An 18,514-nucleotide genomic window follows, 5' to 3' on the forward strand; every position below is an offset into this window, starting at 1 on the left:
CCGTGGCTCGAGGCAACCGAGTCGACGGGAAAGGCAGAGGGGTAAAAAGCTGTGGAGGAAAGAAACCCCAGGGGTGGGACAACAAAACAATATTTGAGGAATTGCCTCAGGAATAGGAATTAGAGCAAGGACCCTGGGCAGAGAGACAGGTTGCAGTCTATGAAATGGAACAATCCTCAAATATACTCCCATTCCTATGCCCCCAATGATGCTCACCACGTGACCCAGCCGATTACTTTTCTTTTGCTGATGTTATACTTGAGAGGGATTAATGCCTTAGACAATCTACCACACCAACCCTTTAAATGGTCACTATGGCGATGGGATGACAATGAGATTTTGCAAACTGTAACTACTGTAGGAGCACCCAGTTTCAGGGTAAGATTGTGTGATCTGACCAACATAAATCATTGTAGAAAAGTACTGAACCTAATGGGATTTTACACGTGCCCAAGCTCAAATCACGGTAAAGGATATTGAAATTATCCTGGGGAATATTTTGGTGGATATTGGGGCTATGAAACAATCGCCTCTGACTGGACACCCAGGGGAGGGCATGATAAATATTTGCAAGCAGACTTTAGACCATGTATATTTAATAAACTGATTACTATAGTGAAAAGCCGGCTGGAAGCGGCACATCTTATGCTTCTTAGGACTAAGTATGATCAGATACCTGAAGAAGAAAATTTAGAAACTTTAGAGTTAGCTAGACAAGAACTGCAAAGATACAGTGAACAAAAATAAGTAAGAACAAGAGAAATGGGGGAATTGTGATAAACATTAACTATTTTTTGTTCACTGGAGATCAAATAACTCAAGATAACAGGAAGTTACTATGTCACTATCTAAGCTTATAGGCAAACAGACCCTTGCCCATTCCTTCTCTACTTGCTTAATCAGCTTTAAGTTTCAGGAATTCCAGCTTACAACTACAGCCTTCATCTCTGCGACCACCGAGGGACAGAAAGAGACCCTCCTAGCAACACGTCACACATACATCATCGGAGGAAAGAAGCAAGATAAAAGCAAGACTGAAAAACCTGCCAAGGCACGGCAGTTGGTGGAGCGAGACTCCCCTGCCGTCCAGCGCTGTATTTGCCTTTGCTTTGCCTGCTGTAATGTAATAAATTCCTATTGGAACTTTTCTTCGTGTTCATAGTCTATTACATCGGTGTCGGTTCTGGTGTCGGTTCTGGTCCCAGTGTTGATCTCAGTGCCCGTCCCAGAGCAGCGCCGCTCTTGGTGCCAGGCTCAGATCTGGTGTCGGTCTGAGTCTTGTTGCTGGTGCCGGTTCTGGTGCTGACCTTGGTCTTGATCTCTGTCTCGGATGTGGTCGTGGAGATTTTAGGCCAGTTTGGGTGATTTTAGGCAAATCTGGGGATGCTTAGGGTGGATTTTAGGCACCTTTGACTGACTTTTGGCCAAACCTGGTGGGTTTTAGGGTGGATTTTAGGTAATTTTGGATTATTTTAGTCCCATTTGGTTGATTTTAGGCCAAATCTGGTGGGGTTTAGTCCCTTTTGGGTGATTTTTGCATAAGTGAGGCAGTCTTACAGTGGATTTTAGATAATTTTAGATGAATTGAAGCCTATTTGCTTGGGGTTTAGACCCATTTGGGTGATTTTAGGCCAAATCTGGTGGGTTTTACAAGGGACTTTAGATCCCTTTGGGTGATTTTAAGCGAAACCAGGTATTTTCAGGGTGGATTTTACTACCTTTGGTGAGATTGAAGTGTGATTTGCGGGCATTTTTGCGTGGGTTTTTCATAAAAGAGCATATTATATGTCTCAATGGAAGATATTTACTATATGTATTATGTTGTATTGATTAGTAATGTTGTATTAATATTTTGATAGTATGGTAAATGTAGTTTTGTAGTTGAAGTGTAGTTTTTATATACGAACCATAGGAAAATGTAAATCACTCTGAGAAAAAAAAATTATGATTTCCTTATCAAGAAGAGACCAACTTCTCCTGCCTTGCTCAGACCCAAAAAGACACCACAGAGATTAAGGGGAAAAAAGTGACACTAACCAGAGAGAATTCTTTGTTTGAATGGAATTTATGTATCATGTATGAAATGTATGAATATTCAACAGGCTATAGTTTTTGAGAGATAATCCTTTGTTAACGGGGGTCCTTCTTCAGAGCTTTTTGCTTGGGAAGGCACCCAGACATCTGTAACTTTGTTTTTATTGTCTTGTATTGTCCTAACCCTAATTGTTCAATTTCTTTATTGCCCTAATTCTATTTTTATAACCATTTTTATTACTATTAAACTTTCAAAATTTTAAAACAAGTGATTGGCATTTTTCACAACCCTGACCTCAAATCCAGCCCCAGTTCCAGACCCTTCCTAAAGCTGCAGCCCTAAACCCAAGGCCACGTTTAACGCTGACCTTACACCCAGCCCCAATTCCATGAATGTGCCTCCTGAGGGGAATTTTGGGCCCTGAGTTGAGCTCAGGGACCTTGAGCTGAGGCTCAGGTGACACCACTGTCCAGTGATCCCAGGTCTAGGGAGAAGGAAGCAAGGCTGAGGGAGAAGAATGAAGGCAAAAAGCCAAGCCCAGAGCTGTGCTGAGAATCATCCATGGATTTTTCTACTTAATCTCTCTGCCACTCTCTTGTTTCCCCCCCACCCTTTTTCAGGTCTCTCCGAGTATCACAGATCTGAGGAGGCCCAGGGAGGATCACTCTCCCTCTTATCACTCTTCCTCTCTGTCCTCTTCCCTTAACTGTGGGGGGTCGGATGGTCCCTGTCTCCCTCCATTCATTGGGGTGACCTCCTGAGAATCCCCTGGCGTGAGAGGGACAGAGGCACCGGGTGCTCTCCGTCCTCCTCAGCTTACTGAGGGGGGCCAGGTTCATCTCCATCCTCCACTCTGGGGGGTCAGGTCATGTCTGTCCTCCTCGTCCCCAATGGATAGGGGCTGGGTCATTTCTGTTCGTGCTGTCCTTGGCCATGGGCTGGAGGAGGTCTCTGGAGCGGAGTTTCTGGTGGGGTCTCCGCACCTTTGTTTTTGCTCTTGGCTAGGATCAAGGTATATGGTGGGGATGAGGGGATCAGCTCATCTCTGCCCTCCTCTCCTCACTGCTGCTTCTCCGCTATGGAAGGGGCGGGTGGTGTGTGTCCTCATTTTCTGTGGGAATTTGGGGCATCAGCTCATGTCTGTCCTTCTCCCCGCAGTGAATGGGGGCTGGGCTGTCTCCATTTGTGCTTCCCTTCGTGTGGGCTGGAGGTGGTCTCTGTGCAGCGGAGTTTCTGCAAGCGCAGCAGTCAGCACCCGAGAGAATGGGAGACCCGGCCGGCGCTGCCGGCACCCGGGACTGCGGGACATCACATCCTGCCAGCTTTCAGGGAAATGGCTTAAATCATGGAGCGTGACAACTTCCCCGGACATGCTTTGTAAAATAGAAGGTTTAATAAAGGAAAATAGTAAACATAAACAGAAAAAGAAAATGCAAGTCGAACGCAGTGCAGAGACCATCCTGACACTGTTACGGCAGTCCCAAAAAAGCTCTTTGGTTCTTTTGTGTAATCCCTTTAGTACTGAATAGTCTAGGTGGGTTCCACTGGCATATTGCCAGTAAGGAAAGGTACAAACTTTGAAGGACAGTGACAAGGTCCAACAGTTGCTTCTCTCTTGGCTTTGAGCCAATTACAAAGAGAAATACACAGAACTTTCTAGTTTGGTTTCCTTATGTTTCAGGTCAAGTGAAACCCTTTTCCTTATGCAGAAATGCTGACTCGGGAGTGGGGGGTGCAGGACTACAAGAGCAGACCCTGACAATATCCCAAAATGCTGTTGCTGCCCCGCACCATGTGGCCTCAGGCAGAGCCGAGTGGGGCGGGTGGTCGGGGCCGGGGAGACCCTTCCTAGCGGCGTGCCCCCTCTCAGTCCAGCCTCTGCGAAAGCGCAGCAGCAGCGACAGAGACGGCAAGAGAGGGGAGCGTGCGAAGCCTCAGGCAACTACAAAGCCGAACAGAAGCGGCACCGCGTTCCCTGCCTCCCCCACCACAGCAAAATTCACCCGGTAAAGCGTGGCCAACATCTTGTGAGCTGGGAAAGCCCTACCAGCCACTGCCACCGCTCCTACAACAGCCCCAACTCCCGTCTGCTGCGAGCCCTCGTACGCTGAGACTGTACTAGAGAAAAACCTAACTACACGTGATTTAGAGGATGTTTATGAATATAAAAATACAAGATTTTAGAAGCAGCTTTTGGTGATTTTGTAGAAGTAGAGAAATAGCTTGTACTGAGAACACAGAGAAGATTTGCTATTAAGCCTGGTTGTTAGGTAGTTACTAAGTAGAAGTCATACAGGTAAGATGTATAATGTTGAAACTCAGCAAAGCGGGATCTAGGGATTTGTCAAAAATAGACAAAGCAGAACTTTGTGGCTTGAACCCAGCAAAATCAAGCTCCTAATTTTTGGCAAGAGCAAAGTGACCTGAAAAAGAGTCAAACCTCCACTGTGCCTGTGCAGAAGTGAAGATCAACCTGAGGAAGACATCGGCCTTCCTCCCAAGAGCCCAGCTCAGGAGCACCAGGAGCTGTGACAGCTAATTAGAATACAAAGCAAGAGAAGGCGGGGAATGGGCGGGAGGGGAGGTGTGGGTTTGTGGGATCAATGTGTATTTAAACCTGGACCTTGCTCTGACCAGGTACACACGGTTTAGAGGAGACATCCCCCCGTGTGTCCCAGCTGGACAGAAAACATACCTGCTGTACAATTTCTAATTGTAAAGTCCTTATTCTCCGCTTCCCACGAGTAACCCCATCCTGAGGGGCCCCGAGCAGCGCCGCGCCCCCCACACCGGGACCGGAGAGCAGAGCATGGGCAGGATGGCCGCGGGGAGCGGCGGGCGTCCCTCCCAGCCACGCCTGCCACAGCCCACTGCCCCTGGGAATGCAGATGATCAACAGTCAGAAAAAACCCAGAAAGGACTCACCACAAAATTATGCTTTCAACAATCAGATACAACAAATAGTCACCATTAAAACCAATATCCGTTCTAATACTGTTTTTAAATACTCTCAACAGTTTAGTCCTAACAATAGTAAACTCTCTTCTTTTCAGGTGTGCACTGAAGTTACAATATAATGCTATGTGATATTTAAAAATTTGGTTTAATTTGAAAATTTTTTTCTGCATAAATCTCATAATCATTTACATGCTGGTTTTACCCTCCAACAAAAAAGGCAAGCACCAAGATATTTATTTTTCTCTTCCAAAAATCCTACCATTTCAGTTACAGCATTTCAACAGAGCATTTCCATGCTAAAAATTACTAACAGCCACCTTTCAGATTTCACTCATGCCAACTCCTCTTAAAGTCAACAGCAAATTTCTAAAACTAAAAGCAAGTCACTTGGACTAACTGATCTGGCTAACAGGAGTTAAACCTTCTTTCCTCTCAGATAAACATGAAAAGCCTCATCCAGAAGAGGCTCTTCAAGCCCTCACTGTGATAAAGAGGCCCTTCAGCAGTAGCAGACCCTGAGTGATGGTAAAACATATGGGCAGTTTAAAGTTTCACCTGATTCCTTCTGCTCCAAAACACACATTTTGTTCCTGTTCTAATTGTTCAACAAAGAAAGGTGAAAAGGTGTGTGGTGGGTGTACACCCCCCTCAAGAGTCTTGGCTGCTCTCACGTTCTTCTGTTTTTCTAAGTAAAAGATTGTCAGTAGGAAGACAATTTACCCACCAGCTTATGTGAACTCCAGGATCCAAACATTTGGAAGACATCAGAGGCAGAAAGATGTGTGTTTTGATTGAAATGGTTTTAAGTAAAATTGTTTACTGTTTTCTAGTGTTAAGTTGGAACTTGTAACTTCTGAGCAATTAACCTGTGACATGCTAGCCTGGAAATTGTGAAATTGGTGGATTTCACCCAACACCTCCTAGACGTGGATGTTGTAGCTCTAACAATACATGAGACACATCACTGGCTAGGAAAGCTGAGTTTATCAAAGTGAGTAAAAAGCCTCATTCAAATTAAATTCATACTGTCTTTGTTGTCCTACCTGCAAGGCGCCTGCAAGAAGGATAACAAAGAACACTTACTTTTTTAGTTATAACTGAAAGAGTGATTTGTCGTAGCTCATCTATTAGCTAGACAAGATAAATCTGGTCCTAGCAGACCCAACTCGGCTGACCTGGCTTGTTCCAGAAGTCCCAAGGTGAATGGGAGAGCTCGTGCAGACACCTCAAGCAGTCACAGGCAGTGCAGAGAGCAGACATATCGCTGGTCAAGGAGCTGGGCAGGGCTGAGACCCAGACCCACGAGTGTCTGGAACCGGCAGTTTTGAGCCTCCTGTATAAGGGATTTCTGAACAATAAAATGTGCTGTTTGTCTCATGATCAAGAGGTCTCGAGTCATGATTTCTGTCACCCTACCCACCACCTCCTCACATTACAGTCGGATTCAGGCCTTTTGGGTTAAAATTGAGTTGTTCAGACTGGGATTTGAGTGGTTTTGAGGTGACACATTGATCCCTCCTGGCTTTTGGACTGCAAAGAGATGGAGAACACTGCATCAAATCCCCCAAGAAGACACAAATCCGGCAGAATATGGCCCCAAATCCTAAATTCCCCCTCAAATACCTGTGTAATGGTGGGATCTAGACATCTTTGAACAATTTCTTTCTTTTCAACCCTGTTCTGGCTGGTTTTAAGGGATGAAGATGAATCAGAAGAAAATGAAGGCCAAAACAAAAGGATCAGCAGCCAGGTGTCTTCCCAACATGGATCACAGGGAATGTGGGTCACCAGGGCACAATGTGGGTCCTCCAGTGGGGGATGCAGCTGGAGCAGCACACAAAGCTCTTCCTGCACTGGGGGCACTCACAGGGCTTCCCTTAGAGGTGTCTCTCTTGGTGTTGGGTCAAGGCTGAGCCCTGTGAGAAGCTCTTCCCACACTGGGGACACTCATAGGACCTCTCCCTGCTGTGCATGTGCTGGTGCCTGACGAGGGTGGAGTTCTGCTTGAAGCCCTGCCCGCAGTCAGGGCAGTGGAAGGGCCTCTCTCTGTGAATCTGCTGGTGAAGGAGGAGACTGCTGCTGATCCGAAATCCTTTCCCACACTCGGAACATTTGTAGGGTTTCTCCCCGGTGGACGAAATGGCTGGAGCTCTGGCTGAAGCTTTTGCCACATTCCCCACACTTGTACAGCTTCTCCCCAGTGTGGATGTTCTGGTGCTGGGTGAGGTTGAAGCTGCTTCTGAAGGTCATCCCACATTCCCTACACTTGTAATGCCATTCCCCACTGTGGATCCTCTGGTGGCAGATCAGGTGGGCCCTCACCCTGAAGCTCATCCCGCATTCCTCACACTCATGGGGCCTCTCCCTGGTGTGGATGCATTGGTGCCGGTCGAGGTTGCAGCTGCAGTTGAAGCCCTTCCTGCAGTCGGGGCAGTGGAAGGGCCTCTCCTCTGTGTGTGCGCTGGTACAGGAGGAGACTGGAGCTGGTCTGAAACCTCCTCCTGCACTTATCACCCTGGTAGGGCCTCTCCCCAGTGTTGATCCTCCGGTGTTTTATCAGGCTGGAGCTCCTACTGAAGCTCTTCCCACATTCCCCACACTGGTAGGGCCCCTCCTCAGTGTGGATCCTCTGGTGGCGGATCAGGTTGAAGCTCTTCCTGAAGCTCATCCCACATTCCCCACACTTCTGGGGTTGTTCTCTAGTGTGAATCCTCTGGTGACGGATCAGGATGAACCTCTTGCTGAAGCTCTTCCAACACGGCAATCACTTGTGGGGCTTCTCCCCATCATGAAGCTGCTCATGGACCACCAGGTCTGAGCTCTGGCTCAATCTTCAACCGCCTTCCTGGCATAGGGTGGCTCTTTCCCCCTCAGATCCTTGTGATCTGCGTTTGCAGCGCCTCCTCCTGCGGAATCTCTGGCGCTGTTCCTCCCCATTGGATTCCTGCCCCGTGGAGCTGCTCAAAATGGCCTCTTCCATGAGGATTTATGCTCCCTGGTCTCCATGCTCAGCTCCTTGTCGGGGGGAGGAAGGACAAGGGGAGGATGGGATTTGCCTCGGTGCCAGAGGGAAGGGGAAGGAGATCCCATCAATCATTCCCAGCAGGACGGCGTCGGCTGCAGGGTTGTCCTGGTCGGTTTCACGACTGGGTGTGGCTCTGGACGCTTCCCTTGGAGCGTCTCCAAGGCATGGAACGTTGGAGCTGCCCCCAGCTGTGGTGTCCCTGAGAGGGGAACCTTGGAGCTGCCACCACGGTGATGTCCCAGAGAGGGGAACGCTGCGGCTGTGCCACTCCTTGCCCAGCCCCAAGAGCTCTGGCAGCACCTGGAGGAGACACCAAGGCTGAGCTGGGAGGGAGGCAGCAGGATCATGGAGTGCAGGCCCCTGCCCTGCACAGACAGGCCAAGAGTGGCAGCCTGGGCATCCCCGGGAGCGGTGTGCAAAGGCTCCTGGAGCTGCTGCAGCCTCGGAGCTGTGAGCATTGCAGTGGCTGCAGAGCTCTGGGGAAAGGCCCCGGCCCTGGCTTGGGGCTCAGCCGGTGGCCCAGGGAGCAAATGAACTTGCAGCTTGTGGCCCAGGGCAGGGAAGAGCAGGGGCAGTGCTGGCTGGGAGAGCCTCTCTGCAAGGGCCTGCAGCACCAGGACACAGGTGTACCTCAGTTCCTGGGTATTTATTCATCTTAGTTGTCTCTTTTCAAGATTTCCTTGAAGATTAATGGGGCTGGCTTCCATCCTTTCCCTGTGATTCTTGTCATCCCATTCACTCTTTGCTTTTCATGTGCTTTCAAAATTTTCCCTTTTTCTTTTTGAGCTGGCATGAATTCAATTTCTTTTCCTCTCCTTCTTATATTTAACTTTCCTGCATGATTTCAGCATTTGAATTGGAGTACTTTTGGAGAGTGTTGGTCCTTTTCACTGCCCCTCATTTCATCTCATTCCATTTAGTGTTGTAGTGGTTTCACGTTCACTAAATTTTGGTCTTGGTACTTACTCTTTTTGTGGGAGAGAGACTAGGAGAAAAACAAAGCAGGCTCAACCTTAAAATTAACAAATAGTTTATTAACATACACTAAAAGAATAGAAAAAAAGAAAGCTGGAAAAAAACCCTAAAACAGAATGAAACTTCAAAAACACTCTTCCCTCCCCTTACAAACTGTTCACTTTCTTACAAAATAACATAAAGAGACAAAACTTGTCATTTTCAGTCAGTTTCACTATCTGACAAGAGTCTTTCATCAATTCATTAGGGGAAGATTATCTTCTAGAGTCACGGATCCCACTGACAACTTAGAACAGTTCTCTTGTGGGTTTTAAACTGTCACAAAAACAACCGCCCGGAGAAACGTGCCTTTGTGACCCTCCCAGGAGCAGTTTCCCAAGCTGCTTATGGGTCATGGGTCTTAGACTTTTGCATACTGGGTTGTCACCTTTTAAAGATGAATAACTCCAAAACAAAGGATTCTTCACCTTAAGGTACAGAGATATTTTCTCACTTTTTCACTGGCGCAGGGTGTTATAAATAAGTTCTATTTGAATAATCTATGTTTTAGTTACTTAATTGTTAAGTAATTTCATTAAGATTGTTAATGCTAGTTCTGTGTAAAGAATTTGCCTTATTCCTGTTTTAATATTGATTTATCACCTTATTTACTTGTTTGTTAATTAAGAATTCACCTTATTACCTGTATCTCTGCTCCCATTCGCCGGATAGTGTCTGAATATGCAAATAAAAAGAACACTGGAATTCTGGGAACAACTCAAGAACAAGAGGCTCTAAAAAGCAGACAACCAAAGTAAAATCCAGGACTGAAGTCGCACTTTAGACTAGTGCAAAAGGTACAGGGGTCCGCCGAAGCAGCTCTATTTAGTCGCCGTGACCTGAGAAGGAGTCCCCCATCGCTGGATGACCCCTCATCAGTGAAGCGAAACGGACTCCCCGGCAAGGGGAAAAAGCCCATGAGGGGTGTGGGAGTCCCCAGCTTTGCTGTGAAGCGTAGCTGTGTGTACCTCCTCCTCCGCGTTGCCAAGAGAGCAAGCAAGCTCTCCCCCAAGGCCAAGCTTGATAATAAAGAAACATACAAAAAGAGCAAGTCTCTGACTCTCTCTTTTTTTTTCCAGAACAATTTTGGGGGCTCGCCCACGGGATCTGGCCACGCCTGAAGAGGGACCGAAGACGGGACGGCCGCTCGCTCTTCGGACCTCTGGGACAGCGCCAAGCGGGAGCAGCCTGGGACCGGCAACGAGGAGGAGGGCCGGAGGGTGAGCATTCCGGAGGCGGGTAAAGGAGATGTGCGAGTGGGAGTGTGAGAGAGGTGGGGGCCGGCAGCTCGGACCCCCGGAACTGAGTGTGGACCCCTCGGTACTGCGGTTTCAAAGACCCCCGCGAGGGGGCCGGCCAGGAAAAGGGGGAAGCGAAAGAAACTAGTGAGTGAGGCGTCTCCTTAGGGGCAGAAAGACCCCCCCCGGGCGTGCAGGGGAAAACAGAGTGTGAGTGGCACGCATGAGGGGCAGGTCCCCCCATAAATGCTAGAGTAGCCTAGGAGAGTTTAGAATCCCTGGAGGGGCGGGAAAACCGTACCAGGGTTGACAGGGTGTCCCCAGACACTGCGGGTGCCGAGAGCTCATGAGAGTCCCTGCTTCCCAGGACTGAGCCAGACGCACCGGAGAGGGTGTGCTGCCGCGGCCTCAGGGAGGAGGCCGTAAACCCATAGCCCGAGGACACTGGGGTGGGGAGTCAGCTTGGAGGCAAGGCGGGCATCCTGCACACACACACTCAGTCCCCCTTGCCGAGGCTGCTTCACTGGGGAGAAGTAGTCAAGCCAGTCCTGGTAGAAGGTAAAGGAGTCGGGCCCTGCTGGGGTTGATCCTTGGAAACAAGGAAGGGATACCCCCCCAGGTAACCCGTGCAGAGTCTTGACCTCTTACCTCCGTTTCAAAAAGTGAAGAGGGGAACGGTACCAGTGACAGGGCAGTCTAGTCCGGGGTTCGGACTGAAGGTGTCCGGCCCAGCGGGGGCTAAGGCGTGGGAAGGCCCTGAGGACCGGAAGGGGATGCCAGTACTAGGGACCCTGTCGTGTGCCACAAAGCGTGTCCAGAGTCTCAGGGGTGAGGCAAGGCGCGGGGGTACATAGGAGGTGAGGTCATCAGGACTCACCTCAAAGGGGTCAGAAGAGAGTCTGAGCCCCTGGTGTAAGTAAAGTGTGAGCGTCCAAGAAAGTGAAGAAGGTTAGAGAAAGTGAGTAGAAAGAGAGAGTTTGTTCCCTAAATGAAAGCAAAAGTGTAGGAAAAAGTAGAAAAGCATAAAGTTTAGGAGTTTTTTTTTTTTGTTGAAGTGTTCAAGAATTAAGTCAGGAGATTTGAAGCAGAGTGAGAAAAGCCGAAGAATTTTTTTTGCTTAAAAACCTGTGTTGCCCATCAGTAGAGGGCACCTTTGAATTTTTTTCCAGTTTAAAGAAAATGGGACAGTGTACTAGTAAGAAAAAGAAATCCGAAAAGGAAAATAACAAAGTGAAGAGTATTCCACCTGGTAGTCCCTTAGAACAACTGTAGAAATAGCTTCCTCCTGCTGCTGAGGACTCCAGGACGGTGTAGATGAATGTAGACGAGAGATCTCTGAAGTTAGGTTTTAGAAGATGAGGTTTATTGTAAGGGATGTGAGGCCTTGCTCGGAGCTGCCAGGCTGCAGCTCGTGGCAAGGCCTAGGAAAGTGGGGGAAGGGAGAAGTAGGGAGAGGAAATTCCAAGAGAGGAAAGTCCTCGGGGAAGGGTGCAAGCAGAAAGAGACCGTCCAGCCCCCCTGGGACCCCTTATCAGGGGTCTTCAAGGTGGGCTGGAACAGGACTTGGGCCAATGGGGTTATAGATACCTGATACTTCAGGGGAGGGGTACAGGTGTGGGATGAACCATACATTGAGGGGTGAGATAGAACATTCCATTTGACCTCTGGGTCTGGCTGCAGGTAACTTTCAGATGGTCACATAACTGTTTTCCCAGAGATCCAGTGTCTAATACATCTCAAACATCAAAACTTACTTTCAATTCTATCTCAGTTACAGGTTTCACATTCTCAGAATAGAGGCAATCATATTTATAGGGCTTTCTGGCTTCATCCTCCCCAACAAACAACTTTTAGCTAAATGGGATTCTTTAGAAGCCACAAAAGGACTAGATCAGGTTAAAATGGTGTTTTATTGCACAGAAGTCTGGCCAAAATTAAAATTACCAGGAGAGTGGCCATGGTTTGGAACACATGATGAGTAGATGTTCTATCAGTTAAATCAGTACCTAAGAACTCAGGAAGATCCAGACGTAAATCAATTAGCCTATGCTGCTTGTTGGCAAAAGAGAGCCACAAGTAAAGAGAATATAAAAGTCTGCAAATTAAAAGAAAAAGAAAAGTGTGAAAGAAAGGAAGACAAAGAGGAAAGAAACTAATCAAAGATGGGACCCTCTAGACCATTTACCCCCTCCAATTTACCCAGAAGTGCCCCAAGTCCCTCAAAATCCTGTCCCAGTTCCCCTACTAACTTCCCCGAGTCAAACTCAAACTCCTTCAGAACCCTCTCCTCCTCTTCCCCCAGTGGTTCCATCATCACCCCTCCTTAACACCCCTCCTCCTCAATCCTTAGTACCTTCTCCCCCTTCTCTCCCAACAGCCCCTTTGCCACCTCCTTCCAATAGTCAAAGTTCTTTAGCCCCAGTTATAACCCCTTCAGTTTCCCAAAACACAACCTCTTCCCTAGCCCCCCTTCCTCCCACAGTACAATCCTCTGCTTCTCCTCCTACAAATTTTACTACCTCCCCCTCACCTACAGTAATTCCTCTGCCACCCCCTAATTGGGAGTTAACCAAAACCCCTACAGACTCTCATGAGTCATTCCATTCTCCTGAAAATCCCCAGGCATTCCTAGCCCGGACAGTGTTATCTGTTGATAATGTAAGTGAAGGACCCTATTGTAACACCAGATCAAAAGCCTTAAAGCCAGAAAGACTTTTTCCCCTCAGAGAAGTGCCTATGGGAGGAGTGATTGGAGGGGTAGGATTTGTAAATGCCCCATTAACAGCCTCTGAGGTAAGAGGATTTAAGAAAGAGTTAGGAAATTTAGTTGAAGATCCCATAGGTATTGCCACACAGGTAGACCAATTCCTTGGACCCAATGTTTATACATGGGGAGAGTTAAATTCTATATTAAACATCTTGTTCTCCCCTGAGGAAATACGAATGATCAGAACAGCAAGTATCAGAATCTGGGAAAGGGAAAATAGGTTAGGGCCACCTGGAGATCATAAATTACCGATAGCTGACCCGGGGTGGGACCCAAATCGAGAAGAAGAAAGACAAAATATGAGAGACTATAGGTCCTTGATAGTAAGAGGCATAAGAGAATCTGTCCCCAGAGGGAATAATACTAAATTAGCTTTTGATGGGTCCCAAGAAAAAGATGAGACTCCTGCCACTTGGCTAAACCGATTAAAAAGAAATTTTCAATTATATTCAAGCATAGACCCTGATGGTCCTGAGGGACAAGTAATTCTAAAAGTGCAGTTTGTAACAAAGTCATGGCCAGATATACGGAGAAAATTAGAAAAAATTGAAGATTGGCAGGAGAAAAGTATTAATGAATTATTAAAGGAAGCCTTAAAAGTTTACTTGAGGAGAGAAGAAGAAAAAGTTAGAGCCAAGGCTCGCATTATGGTAGCTGTAGAAAGAGAAAGTACTGGAGTAGCAGAAAACCAGAGAAACTCCTCTTTGAAATCTAGTGAGGGAGGACCAAGACCCTCATTTAAAGGACCAAAGTCACCCATAGTACCACCATGGGTAAATTTAAAAAGAAGTAACTCAGGAGAGAATAGAACTTGTTATTACTGTGGTGAAATAGGGCATTTAAAAAGGGACTGTAAGAAATTATCCCTTGATGAAGCTATTGCAAGGGAGCAAGATGCCCTGGAGAGGGTGCTGAAAGGGGAGGATTAGGGGTGTCAGAGGCTCTATAAAATAGGGGACCCAATGGAACAACAAGATGAGCCTCTAGTAAACTTTGATGTGGGGCCCCAAAGTGAAGAATATGAATTCTTAGTAGACACAGGAGCTGATATGTCAAGTTTAAGGAAATTACCAACAGGAGTAACAATCGGGACAAAAACTTGTGAAGTGTTAGGGGCTGAAGGAAGGCCCTTTCGAGCATTAATAATTGAAGGAGTAGAGATAAAAGGGAACTCAAAGTATTGTGTAGCGATTTTCTTTATTTACCACATACAGAAACCAATTTACTAGGCAGAGACTTACAAGTGCAGCTCGGGGTAGGAGTTATCCCAAAAGATGGAAAAATGGTTGTGCATATCATGAAACTGACCCAAGGGGATATACAAGAGATAAATCCAGAAGTGTGGGCTACAGAGGGAAAGTATGGGTGTTTAGATATCCCTCCCATTAAGATAGAAATGCAAAAAGATACCCCCGCCATCAGAGTCAAGCAATACCCAATGTCACCTGAAGGAAAGAAAGGGCTAGCTTCAGTAATTGAGCATCTTTTAAAAGAGAATATCCTAGAACCCTGTCCCCTCATAACACCCCTATATTGGCCATAAAGAAAGATGAAGGAAAGTTTAGATTAGTCCAAGATTTGAGAGAAATTAATAAAAGAACTATTGCTCGACACCCAGTAGTACCTAACCCCTATACCTTGCTGAGTAAAATTCCAAGAGAGCATACCTGGTTCACAGTGATAGACTTAAAGGATGCCTTTTGGGCATGTCCCCTAGCAGAAGAGTGTAGGGATTGGTTCGCCTTTGAATGGGAACATCCAGACAGGGGAAGAAAACAACAGCTAAGGTGGACACGGTTACCGCAGGGATATACGGAATCACCGAATATCTTCGTACAGGCCCTAGAGACATTATTAGAACAGTTTAGTCCCAAAGAAGGAGTCCAAATTTTGCAATATGTGGATGATTTATTAATATCAGGGGAGACAGAAAAAGAAGTTAAAAATGTAAGTATTCAACTTCTAAACTTTTTTGGAGAAAAGGGGTTAAAAGTATCTCAAAGTAAACTACAGTTTGTAGAAACTGAAGTCACTTATTTAGGACACATAATTGGAAAGGGGAGTAAAAGGTTAAGCCCTGCAAGAATTTCAGGAATAGTATCTATATCACCTCCAAAAACTAAGAGAGACATAAGGAAACTTCTAGGCCTGTTTGGATACTGCAAGCACTGGATAGATAAGTACACTCAAGGGGTCAAATTTCTTTATGATAAATTAATAGACCAGGAACCAATGAATTGGACAGAGAGTGACGAGAAGCAGCTACAAGATTTAAAAGAGAAATTATCCTCAGCACCAGTTTTAAGCTTACCAGATCTTAAAAAGGAGTTTGATTTGTTTGTAAACACCGAGAAAGGAATAGCATATGGAGTTTTAACCCAAGAATGGGGAGGATACCGAAAACCTGTAGCATTTTTATCAAAACTATTAGATCCAGTCGCCAGGGGATGGCCGGCTTGCCTCCAAGCAGTCGCAGCTGCAGCTATTCTGATAGAAGAAGCTCAAAAGTTAACATTACAGGGAAAGATAAAAATACATACTCCACATGATTTGAAAACAGTCTTAAGCCAGAGAGCTCAAAAGTGGCTCACAGATTCTAGAATCCTAAAATATGAAATTATACTAATAAATACAGATAACCTAGAACTAACAACATCAAAAAGCTTAAATCCAGCCCAATTTCTCTCTGGCGAGCCCACTGAAGAGATAGAACACCATTGCCTAGAACTCATTGATATGCAGACAAAAGTCAGAGAAGATTTAGAAGACACACCCCTTCCATATGGGAGAGTATTGTTCACAGATGGGTCATCCCGAGTGGTGGAAGGGAAAAGAACATCCGGATACTCTGTGATTGAGGGAGAGAAAATGGAAGTCTTAGAAAAGGGAAAGTTACCAAGTAATTGGTCAGCGCAGTGCTGTGAAATATATGCACTAAAGAGAGGGCTAGACTTACTTAAAGATGACCAAGGGACCATTTACACAGACTCTAGATATGCCTTTGGTATTGTGCACACATTTGGGAAAATTTGGGAAGGACAGGGATACTTGAATTCAAAAGGGAAAGACTTAATACACACAGAATTAATAAAGTCAGTGTTAAAATCTTTACAAAAACCAGTAGAAATTGCAGTAGTTCACATAAAAGGGCATCAAAAGGGAAATATGCCCGAGATAAGGGGAAACCAGTTAGCTGATAAAACAGCCAGAGAGGCAGCTTTAGAACCAGGAGAACCAGTAAAAATCCTCAAATTGGAGAAAATACCAAGAAAAGAAAAAGAAGAGATAGAGCAGGTGTTTAGTGAAAAAGAGCAGAAAGCAATAAAAGAATAGGATTACACCAGGGGGAACACGGAGTGTGGTTAACAGCTGACGGACGGAAATTCTTGAATAAAGCCCTAGTCCGAAAAATACTTACAGAAATACATAATCTAACCCACTGGGGAACCCAGGGGTTATGTGACCATTTCCTAAGGGAAAACCTATGTATTGGAGTGCACAAATTAGCAAAAGCAGTTACTCAAGGATGTATAATATGTCAGAAAATAAATCAAAAAGTTATGAGGAAGACTGAGCCTGGAGGGAGGGAGTTAGCCTTAAGGCCCTTCCAGAACGTGCAAATTGATTTTACTGAGATGCCCCCTGTTCAAGGTTACAAACACTTGCTAGTGATCATAGATCACCTTACCCACTGGGTAGAGGCATTCCCTACAAAAAGAGAAACAGCAGAAGTAGTAACAAAAATAATATTGGAAGATATCCTTCCTTGGTATGGGCTGATAAATAATATTGATTCAGATAGAGGGCCACATTTCACAGCACAAATTCTACAACAAGTAACACAAGCCTTAGGGATAAAATGGAGGTTACACACCCCATGGCATCCCCAAAGCTCAGGCAGAGTAGAAAGAATGAACAAGACCATTAAAAATGTACTAACTAAACTAATAGCAGAAACTCAACTAAATTGGCTTAAATGCTTACCCCTAGCATTATTACAAATCAGAACACAACCACGAGCAGATATAGGAGTGTCACCATATGAAATGTTATTTGGGCTTCCCTTTTTGTTATCTCCTTATAGTTCTAAAGACTACCTGGAAGGAGAGGAAGTCACTAGAAAATATCTAAAAACCATTGGACAAACCCTAGAAAATCTCAGAAAGAAAGGATATCTTCCTCAAACTTCCCCTTTGGATGCAAACATGCATAATATCAATCCTGGAGATTGGGTATTGATCAAAACATGGAATAATACCCCGTTGACCCTGAAGTGTGAAGGTCCCTACCAAGTACTGTGAACAACTCACACAGCAGTGCGCACTGAAGAAAAAGGATGGACCCACATCACCAGAGTTAAAGGGCCAGTACCCCCTCCTGGAGAGAACCCGAGTTCAGCACCCTCACCGGATGAAACCGAGAGGACAGTAACACCGCACCCGAAAGACTTGAAATTAACCTTTAAAAAGAAATAAGAGATAACAGAGACTGTGAAAACCCTTTTTTCAGTTGCTTCTCCCCAAATCAATGGACTCAAAAAAAAGGGAGGGGGGGGGCACAATAAGAGTTAATTTATGTAAACCTAAATTAGTTTTTTTTTGTAATTAGCAATTTAGATAAGCTTAAGTAATAGATATATTAAAAAAAAAAGTATAAAGTTTTTTTTTTATTAATTTTACATATAGTTTAAGTTTTATAAGTAAGAATTTAAGAAGTTTAAGGTTTCTTTTTATATGATAATTTTTAGATTGTAAGTTTTCTAAGTAGCAACTTAAATAAGTTTAAGTATATGATAATTTTTAGATTGTAAGTTTTCTAAGTAGCAATTTAAATAAGTTTAAGTAATAGATATATTAAAAAAGAGTTAAGGTTTTTTTGTATTAATTTTAAATATTGTTTAAGTTTTATAAATAGTGTTTTAAATAAGTTTAAGTTTTCTTATATATTAATTTTAAACGTTGTTAAGTTTTATAAGTAGCAGTTTGAACAAATTCAAGTAATAGATAAATTAAAAAAGTATAAGGTTTTTTTTGAAAACAAAGGTGAATCTCCTACAGAACATTCTCTAAGGGCAACTAAATTAATAGGGAAAGGAAGTGGAAGCATGTAAGTGAGTTCTTTAGGAGACCTCTCCACTCCAAGAGGCAAGGCTGGGTGGAGCAAGAGATCCAGGAAGGATGGCCCATACCGGACTCTTGGGAGGGATCGTACTGATACTGTTCATAAAGCACATCTACGAAACAAAAGCCTGTACTAACTGCTACCATCCAGTGTACGATGGAGAGGATCTCAGATCCTTATTCAGGGTCCATACTAATGTGAACCCAAACTGCTTTGACCACTCCCAGTTGAATACTTGCCAAGAGGATGGAAAAGTTTATTGGACCACAAAAAACACAGCTAGTTATGCACAGTGCCTATTTGGGGAATGTCCTATAGGAGATACTTGGTTATGCTTTGAAGCAGATCAAAAAGGA

General features: G+C 45.2%; 1 long non-coding RNA gene and 1 pseudogene across 1 annotated transcript; one reads left to right on the top strand and one right to left on the bottom strand.

Moving 5' to 3' along the window:
• The window catches only part of LOC120764662 (uncharacterized), a 263,621-nt pseudogene that overhangs the window by 54,733 nt on the left and 190,374 nt on the right, over window positions 1-18,514 (bottom strand).
• On the top strand, window positions 9,937-17,549 carry LOC131378732 (uncharacterized). The gene is made up of 3 exons (XR_009208571.1): window positions 9,937-9,992; window positions 10,112-10,252; window positions 17,122-17,549. It is a non-coding gene; the product is annotated as an uncharacterized LOC131378732 (long non-coding RNA).

The sequence above is a fragment of the Hirundo rustica genome, chromosome 34 (assembly GCF_015227805.2).
Source record: "Hirundo rustica isolate bHirRus1 chromosome 34, bHirRus1.pri.v3, whole genome shotgun sequence".
Taxonomy (NCBI): Eukaryota; Metazoa; Chordata; class Aves; order Passeriformes; family Hirundinidae; genus Hirundo; species Hirundo rustica.